This window comes from Gavialis gangeticus, unplaced genomic scaffold (genome assembly GCF_001723915.1).
Source record: "Gavialis gangeticus isolate Ggan-Ray unplaced genomic scaffold, GavGan_comp1, whole genome shotgun sequence".
NCBI lineage: Eukaryota > Metazoa > Chordata > Crocodylia > Gavialidae > Gavialis > Gavialis gangeticus.
In genome coordinates, this window is record NW_017729031.1 from 98,756,797 (window position 1) to 98,763,887 (window position 7,091).

Genomic DNA, 7,091 nt, shown 5'->3' on the forward strand with positions numbered 1-7,091 from the left:
GTGAAAGACTAATTTAAACTAGAAACAAGGTACATAATTTTTAGAGTGAGGGCTTTACCATTAAACCCAAATACCAAGGGAAGTGATGGATTCTCTAGGTCTTTAGATTGGATGTTTATCTGGAAAGTATGCTCTAGTAAAAAAAGTAAAAATCACTTGGGGTCAAAATGGGGCAACTAAGTGAAATTCAGTGGCTTGCATTATAAAGGAGGTCAGAACTCAAAGGTCCCTTTTGGTGATAAATCTTTAATGCTTTTTAAAGATGTCTGCTTTCAGCTGCCCCAGTGACAGCAATGAACTTGGTAATCTGTTCTGAGGATGGAAAGGCAGGTAAACTTTAAAAAACGGTGGGTGGGGTGAGGGTAGTTATGGGGATCTGAACAAATCCCCACAAGAACAAGATCTTTTGCATTTGTAATCTTTTAAATCCAGGAATCTTGCAGCATTCTACAACCAAATTAAGCTGCTGTGTAAAACTCTGCTGAGCAAAAAAATATAGAGTATGCACAAGAAAGCATAATTTTAGGAAGTGTATCCAACCAGCTTTACATGTCTAGCTGTGTTTGTCAGCTGCCCAAATGCTTTAAAATTAGCTTTGGTCTAAGGCTGTCAAACAATTAAAAAATCTGATCGCAATTAGTTGCACAATTAAAAAAATTAGTTGCAATTAATTGCAATTTTAATTGCACAGCTAAAAACTCAAAATTATGCAAAATTATGCAGGTACTTTATATGGTTGGGGTGGGGGTAGGGTATATATGTGTGGGAGAGGGAATTTGTGAAGGTGTGGGGGGCTGCGGGTGTGTGTGGGGGAGTTGGAGCCTGTGGAGGGGGGTCCCCACATGGCCTGGCGGGATGTGGGGTACTGTGGGTCAGGAGTGAGGGGCAGCGGTAGATCTGGGCGGGCTGTGGCTTGGGAGTGAAGGGCAGACCAGTGGCAATGTGTAGGGGGCACACGGGGGTGCATGTGCACCCCCTGAGAGTGCTGGTGCACCCCCTCACAGCCAACTGGGAAGTGGGGGTGCCAGGAGAAGCGATCCACCCCGTGGCTGATCACATTCACTTGGAAGCCCCAGTGGTGCACCTGGAAGTGCCAGAGGTGCACCACTGCCACTTGCGGGTCTGCGGGATTGGCCGAGGGGAGGCAGTTAGCAGGATTGTCACTGACTGGCTGCTGGGGGACAAGTGCCCCTCCTGACTCAGGAGGCACCAGTCACCCATTAGGGGCATAGACACACACAAAGACCAGAAGGTAAGTCTATGGAGAAGGAGGGGCAGCGGGAAAGGGAAGTGGTATGGGGGGTGCAGATTGAGGCCCCCACAGTGACGGAGGGAGTAGGGCAGGTTCTGGGGTAGGGCTGGGGTGAATGGGGCCCCAGAGCTGGGGCTGGGACTAGGGTAGGTTGTAGGACAGAGCAGCGGGAGGGTTGTCCATGGGTTTGGGAGGAGCACAGCTCCCCACTGCTGTGCGCACCCCAGGGGGAGGCATGGGGGCCACATGCCCCCCAATTTATGTGTGGAGCACAGGTGGCTGCCCACTGCAGGCTGGGGCTCTGCAACCTGCTGCCTTTGCCCCAGGAACCACGGTATGCCATGTTGTGTCTCCTGTGGAGTGTGTGGGGGATGAACAGGGGACACATGGCATGGCTAGCACGTGGCTCCCAGGGCAAAGGCAGTAGGGCTCAGAGCCCCAGCCTGCAGTGGGCAGCCTGGGAGCAATAGAGTGGAGCCCGGGCATGGGTTCCAAAACCACATGTGCAATTAACTGTGATTAAAAAAATTAATGCAAGAACCAATTAACACGTTAATCATGCAAATTAACTGAGAATGATTGACAGCCCTACTTTGTTCCTAAACCTGATTTTTGCTTTACATTTTGAAAATGCTCATGAAATAGCTGCCTTAATACTGAAGCTTAAATTATTCCTGGGGTGACTTCTCATGGCAATAGATAAAACTAGAGACGAGGAGGAAGCCAGTGTAGTCTCACTCTGTAATAGTATATTTTATGCATCAGGAATAGTGAGTAAAAATATCACATTTCCCATACTCTGGGTGTAGAAAACAAAATAATTTTGTGTGTTTGATAAGCAGTATGCAACTAAGAAACAACATTGGGTTAAAAACATGGGGTACCAAAGAAGCAAAAGAGAGTAGAGATATGTCACCACTCATTTTTACTAGAGCCTGTGGCCTGGGAACTGCAGAGATTTAGCTGAAAGAATTTAGCACCTCTCCCTAAAATACCGAATTGTACTCCTCACAGGAAAGACTCAAGAAACCCAAGATGCTACTTCAAATTAGTTTTGGCCATATCAAAACAATAAACAGACTAAGCCAGCCTGCAGTACCCTCAGAGGCCCTGCCTGCACTATACTGCTCCATGTCTGCTGCTTCTTAATTCCAAAGTACTGTAGTAATGGCAACACAGTCTTGTGGCATACTAATTAGCTATAATGTTGGGCTAATTAGTACTGTTACTCAGCGGTGATAATTAACATGCCTGAAGCACCTCACAGGTGCTGCTACACTACCTTCAGTTTAGGAGGCAGTTCAGGCAGCAGTTTGTCGATACTGCTATCTGGCGCAGTAAATTTGTTATGCAGACATGTTCTTCATGTTGAGAACTTCGCAGAGAAAGCCTTTTGCATAGCATAAAAAAGATTTTTTTTTTGCAACCATTTAGTTGGTCTAATAAAAGATATCACCTCTATCAAGAGTTCTGCATATTTTTTGCATAGCATAAGTTGTTTTGGTTCTATAAACATCAGGACATTTCTGAGTGCTATAGCTATGCGGTTTCTTGTGGAGTAGGGGCTCATTTCTAACCAACCTACCTATGATGGCAATTTTTTAATGTATGCCAGAACTCTTCCTTTCTGACTTAAAATGAAAGTGAAGTCTTTTGATGTAATGGTGTGAACTTCAGGACCCTGGGCTTTAAGAAAATTTCCAGATATAAGATTTATGAAACTTGCGATTGAGTAGTGGGAATCATTCTTAATTCTAATGAATAATTTTCATGAAAATGTATCGGCAAACTTTCAGCTCCCATAATTGATGTGTATCAGTTTATATTTCAAAGATGGCTTTACAAGAAAAAGAACTGGTTTACTTTAAAAAAATAATGAAAGAAGTGTTCTTTTCTACATTTTTAAATTTCCTCAGATTTTACTCAAATGGCTGATTCTGGCAGGTATCCTTGCCTTGAGGAGTAAATGTTGTGTTAGGCTTTGGGAATACTTTGTACTTCAATTAGTGAAAATAATCTATTTTCATTATAATTTAAAATATTAAAAGGGAAAAAAAACCTTCATGATTGGCTTCTATTTGTTTTTCTTTCCTTCTTTTCTACTTTGTGCATTTCTTCCCTTATGTTTCTGTTCCTTCTCAATCCTCCTCAGCTTAACAATGTGAATTTTAAAAATGTTTACATTACAAAAACCTACAGATGTTTTGTTATAAGCCTATTATAGGCTTAGATGCATTAGAAAGGATTTGTAGTTTCAATACTGCTGGAGTGCACTTGATTACATGGATCCCTATTGTGCTAGAGACTTCGGTAAAAAGAAATCTTTTATTATGTGTAAGTAACTGTTAGAAGGTGCTCCTCTAGATATTTTGTTTGTCTGATTTTGCTGCCAGATTCCAGGACACATGACAAGGAAAGAGGCAAAGCTTATTTAATAGAAATGCTTTTAGTAAATGAATTAAAAAAACATTACAGGTCCATTTTTTTGGAATTGTAATGTGGGCCAAAGAGATATATTATAATTAAATACATTTATAAACCACCTGTCAAGGAGCATCTACGTGCTGTACGATAAAGCAAGCATAATATGTGTGGGGCCAGGTTTTCAAAAGAGCTCTGTGCTCAACAGCTCCCAGATAGGCACTTAAATGAAAAGGCCAGATTTTCAAAATGTTCAGCCCCAAAATCAGAAACAATAATTTGACCAGCTAGATGTAAAGGGCTGGCACCAAAGCAAATAGGTGTTTCAACAGATGAAAGATAAATTCCTAGTTAGCACAAAGGTAATGAGGAAGATATAACAGGCAAATATGGGTAGAGTGTATTTGTGTGTGCATGGTACACATATGTAGAGAGTTGTGTGTGTTGTTAGAATGCTATCTGTATTTTGGCTCTGTCAACTGTGTATTTGTCTAGGAAGGGGTTGTGGCTCAGCAGTTGTGTTTATATATGTGTGTGTAGCTCTGTACAGGTGTACTTTTGTGTATTGTACACTCCAAAAAGTGCTTATGTTGTCTCTTAGTTTATATTTGTGTATTCATGTTGTGGATGCAAGTGTGGCCATGTCTCCAGTACAATCTTGGGGAGGATTTGTGAGTTTGGGTTCACTTTGTGTTATATATATATGTACAACACACTGGCAGGCAGATCCGTGTTGTAGCTCACTGTAAGAAGTACATTTAGGTAATGAGGCATGTCTTATGTATACTACTCTGCCAAGTGGTGTGTGTTGTAACTGTGAGGGCTGTATATTCATATGTGCGTGTTTAAGTGTGTCCGTTAAGCACACAAAGATGGGAATGTTCGCTGCGCGCTTAGGAAGGTAAATGTGTTGCATAGTGTAAGGCACACGGGGCTGTGTGGTAATCTTAGGGCTGTACAAAACCACACCATTTTGTTTTGACTTCCATCTCACTGTTTGGAAGGGACAGGTTTTCGTTTCTTTATTTCATGTTGTTTAGTGGATACTGTTTTGCTGTTTTGATGGGTATCGACGTTTCGCCCATAAGCTATAATAGGGAATCATGAAAATGCCTAAAATTTTGTCATTTCTTGCCTGATTCCGATGAAAATTGCAGGGATGGTAGCCCCTTCTGAGGGCAGGAAGCCTGCCAAGTTTCAATGAGATAGGTGCACCTCAAGCAGTTGAAAGTGATATATATGATATTTGAGAGCAGACCCAAAAGCCCACAAAGAAAAATACTGCTGAGAGGCCACAAACAGGATAATCATGAGCTCTCTCTATGCAGTATGACATTAGAATGTGAGCTGATAAACGGGGATAGTACAAACTGAACCTACCTTAAACCCACTAGCATAAGTAACAGTGCTGAAAAGAAAGTTGCATGTTTGATGATAAGGAAGATGCTTCTATGTAAGAACTGCTCAAAGCCTATTACTGTGTAGCTATAAAAATTAACTAACAAGACCATAGATAATAGTATAGAAATTATCTACAAAGCAAACTTAGTGCTTCAAAGACACAGCTGGAACAATCAAAAATACCGTCCTCCTCCCTATTACTTAACATTTCAAAACAAGCATATAGCCAAAAAGCCAGTTTGAACTAATTAAGAATGTTCTCACACTAACCTAATATCTTGGGAAATTCCCACCTGCGCGCGTATCGTGTCATGTGCACTAGAAGTTTTTAACTAACCATAGAGGTTGAGTCAATTAAGTGTAGAATCTGTGACGCAAAACTGTCTATATAAACTTCCTTACTCATTATCAAGGGAGGCTGGTTCTTGGAGGAGACAGGCTACTCTTTGTTGTTGTATGCATGCTTCAATAAAGAGCTTTAAGATAAGACCTTGCTGGTGTTGCCTGTCTCTCGCAGTCAGACAACGGACCTAGGAAGTTGGGGTTCGAGTCCCTGACAAAAGGAAAACTCCTTTCACTTGTCTGCAGAGGCAGCCTCCTGTCATCCCGTGCACAGATCTGGGGCCTGCACCCCTGAGAGGGCTGCAGGGCTGTGCCGGACTCTTCCCAGGGTTGCGGAGCCCTAGATCTCCATGCGGGATGACAGGAGGCTGCCTCCGCTGGCTGGGAATGTTTTGAGTACTCTCATTTTGTTTCAAAGCCGTTTCAAAGCCTTTTGTTTCATTTCGATTTCGCTGTTTCGAGCTCGAAACGCCTCAAAACGAAACACCCAGTGAAATTTGGCACAGCCCTAGTAACCATACATCCTGCTGGTGTGCATTCTGCCAAGGAGCGTGTCTGTTTGCTTCTCTCTGGATGAGCATGTTGCACTTGGGCAGTGTGCACACATCGAGCTGTTTGCTACATTCTGGTAGTGTGAATGTATACTGCCCCCTGGTTCCACTTGATGCGTGCAACAGCAAGTGGAACCAGGGGGCAGTATCCAGAGCTGTAATGACTATTAATATGGACTAGAACTGCCAGAAGCAGGGATAAAAGGAAGAGAAAGCTTGAGGATGGAGTAAGGAGAAGAGAGCAGGATGTACGTGGAACCTGGTCAGGCCTACACAAGGCATGCACAGTGGAGCTGTCGTCAGCTAGGGCTGTGGATTGGTGGAGCTGGACTCAGACTTAGGGAAGCTGCAGGCTGCTGTATAAGCACTTTGAGTGTTTATACATGTGATAGGGTGCGGGGGCACTTTAATTAGAGTGGCTCCCAGAGCCTTTCTAATTAAAGCACATGGAGCATCTCATGTATCAGCTTGTGCTTAAAAGTGCTTAAAAATGGTGGTATAAAAATTAAAAATGATGCCAAATACCAGTCCAAGGGGTAATCCACAGGGCAAAATCTGAAAACAGAGCCAAACCAGAGTCAGGAGCTAGGAGAATCAGAGTGAAGAAACCAGGAGGCTTGCTGCAGCAAAACTGTTGACTGGCTTGTGAAAACCAGGGCCTCAGCTAGTGTTAAATGGATGGGTGGCTCTAGGAGCAGCTAATCCAGAGGCTGGCTGGCTGCTCCTGACCTGGGACACAGCTCACTAGCTGAGGCTTGCTGCAGGTGTGGCTGCTGAGGTAGAGCTTGACTCACTCTGGCCTGACTGCTCACCATCCCTGACAGTATTTGATCCAGGCTGGTCTCCCTGATCAGACTCCCTGGCATTCTGGCCAGTGCTTCCCAAACTTTTCCTCAGCATGACTCCATTTATGACCCCATTTCCTCAGCATGGCCCCTCATTCCCAACCCACAGCCCCCTACTCCCCTCCATGTGCCCCTCACTCCCCACTCACAGCCCCCTACCCCACAGCTGTGCTGGTGCCCTCACTTGCACCTTGCAGCCCTCTCCCTCCCCCAGCCCTGCTGGAGGGGACCCCCAATGCCAGGGCTACAGGACCAGGGCCAGGAGCCCCCTGCCCCTTC